The sequence below is a fragment of the Gossypium arboreum genome, chromosome 1, assembly GCF_025698485.1.
Source record: "Gossypium arboreum isolate Shixiya-1 chromosome 1, ASM2569848v2, whole genome shotgun sequence".
In the NCBI taxonomy this organism is placed as follows: Eukaryota; Viridiplantae; Streptophyta; class Magnoliopsida; order Malvales; family Malvaceae; genus Gossypium; species Gossypium arboreum.
This window is the reverse complement of record NC_069070.1, coordinates 113,756,488-113,759,209: the sequence shown is the minus strand read 5'-3', so window position 1 is coordinate 113,759,209 and position 2,722 is coordinate 113,756,488. Positions and strand designations below refer to the sequence as shown.

General features: G+C 29.0%; 1 long non-coding RNA gene across 1 annotated transcript; it reads right to left on the bottom strand.

Moving 5' to 3' along the window:
* Positions 1–475: 475 nt before the first annotated feature.
* On the bottom strand, positions 476–2,477 carry LOC108482741 (uncharacterized). Its single transcript, XR_001870927.2, has 2 exons — positions 2,290–2,477; positions 476–974 (listed from the first exon to the last, which is right to left on the bottom strand). It is a non-coding gene; the product is annotated as an uncharacterized LOC108482741 (long non-coding RNA).
* Positions 2,478–2,722: the final 245 nt, after the last annotated feature.

The window sequence follows — 2,722 nt, the reverse complement described above, 5'->3', positions numbered from 1 at the left end:
TACTTTACAATCGCGTCTGTAGCACAGATTTTGCAATCAAAATTTCGTAGTCCATCAGCAATTACGATTCTGTAGCACAGTAGCGATGATTCTATAGTCCAAATTCTGTAGGGACGATCTACAGTCACATCTATAGTCTAGTTTTTTCAGTAACGATTGTATCAAGATTCTGCCGTTACGTTTGTAGTCTGCAGTGATATCTGTAGTCCAGATTCAACCACGATTTTGTAGTACATACTTTGAGGCTATGATTATGAGGTTACCATTCTAAGGTTACTCTTAGATTATATAAAAAAACTCACATCAAACTTTCGATACCAACTTAAACGGTAGAAGGACCAAAAAATCAAATTTTGAAAACGTTAATAATTGAATAGAAAAATTTTAATTGAGTGATAAAAATAAAATACTCTTATAATTGAGTAATTCATGTGGCTTACATAATAAAAATACTAGAAAGATAGGAAGGTTGAAATTTATAATAAAGCAACTCCAAAATCAAACATCACATGAACGTACAAGCAGTTTGGAGGTAGCTTGAATTATCAAAAGAAACTCTTCCGGAGGAAGATTTTGATTTCGATACATGGGATAGTAATTGAAAGCCTTAAGAAGCCAATGATGATGAGCTCATGATAACTCGTTATTGCAGACACACTACATATAATGAAACAAACTACATAATTGTCTTGACAAAAACACTAACCATGGGCAGGTAATGTAACTAACTTCGTGATCTGGTTTTAATATGTTCGCATTACAATTTCGCCAATGGATCCTATAGCTTGCCCATTACATTCAAGGTTTAGTTGGCTACTCTTAGCAGCCGTGGCGGTTATAAACGGAACAGGGTGGGTCCATAGAAGGAGTTCCAGGTCCTATGCAGTATTTATAAGACTTTCCACGGCCACAATTTCGAGGTTCATTATGTTCACCCGCCGTAGCAGTGGTAAACACTGGTGGATCATTGATGTCTGCAAAATTAACAGCCATATATTTCCCATTTTATATACATATAAGGCTAAGGTGCTATATAAGCGGATAAAGGTATATAAGCCCTTGAACTTTTGCAAAAAATCAATTAAGCCCTCTGCAGAAAACGTATTCAATTAAGTCCTCAAACTATCAAATTGCATCAATTAATCCCTTTGATCATTATAGAATTGGCATGGCCGTTAGCGGCACTGATGTGGTGCTCCAAGTCAGCTAAAAAACATTTTTAAAAAATAAAAATATTAATTTTTACTAGAATGAACCTGGACAACCATTTGTCCAGATTCATTTTAGACTTAAATTTTTAAAATTATAAAAAATAATTTTATAAATTTATAAAGTATTATAAAAATTATAAAAATATTAAATAAATTTCAAAAATCTCAAAAATATATAAATCATTAAAAGGTTAACTCCAAAATTTGTTTATATATATATATATTCTAAAATATTTTTAAGAAATTTTGAATTTTATTTAATATTTTGATAAATTTTAATAATATTATTTATTTATAATTTTAAAACATAAAATTTTTATGATTTTTAAAAATTTAAGTCAAATCAAATTGGGCAAGTATTTGTCCAGGTCATTCTAGTAATTTTTTTTTACTTTTTTTTGAATTTTTTATTTTTCAAAAAAATTATTATTTTTATTTTGTTGACGTCAACAACTGTCATTGACATAGGGTGCCATGTGAGCATTATTGATGGTCACATCAGTACTGTAACAGTTAAAGATGATCAAAGGACTTAAATGATACAATTTGAGAATTTAAAAATTTAATTGTGTACACTTTTGACGGAGGGGCTTGTTGATTTCTTCGCAAAAGTTTAATTGCGTTGATTTTTTCGCAAAAATTCAAGTGCTTATATACTTTTAGCCTATATATAATTAAAACCATCCGTATGTAAAAATAAAAGAATAAAAAATAAAAAAATCAATAGAATTGAATAATCAACATAACACATCCAAGTTCTTATTCATATAATGTTTAACATTATTTGATTGTGATTCAACTATGTTAATGTTATATATATTGCTTTAAGATGTAAAAGAAATGAAAAATAGAATAAAAGTGTTAAATTTGTTGGTAATGTGTGATTTATCCTTCTAGATAAATTATAAAAAAAATCAATATAATAAGACAATGAACGCAGTATACTCAAATTCAGAACTATTTACTAATAATTTAACTAGTTATCGTATGCGTATATATGTAAATATATTGCTTGATTATATAAAATAAAATTGGAGATATCTATAGAAGTAATAAACTTGTTGATGTGATTACTTACCCTTCTCCCCCAGCTGTCGAGCCATGGTAAAAGTAGGGGTAAAGAGAGTGGAAGCCAGGAGAATGCATACCATCACTAATAATGCTTTCATTTTGGGGGGTATATTGTTGTTATTAATAGTAGGTAGTTTGTGTTAAGCATGGCTTTCCTTTCGACCACTATTTATAGGTCGATATCTCAAGTGTGTTGTGGCTACTTTTCAAATATAATTTGATAATAAATTATTATTCACTCTATAAAACTAGCAAAATTGACAAAGGGAGGACTGAAGAAATTTCCACGGCAGACAATGGGTTATAGGATTATAGTTATTTTCTGTTTTTTTAATAATTTTATTATATATTTTGATTATATCTGTTTTTTTTACACAATATTTAGAATTTTCTATAGTTCCTCCTAACTCATAAATAAGAAAATAATGCACTTTAGCGCA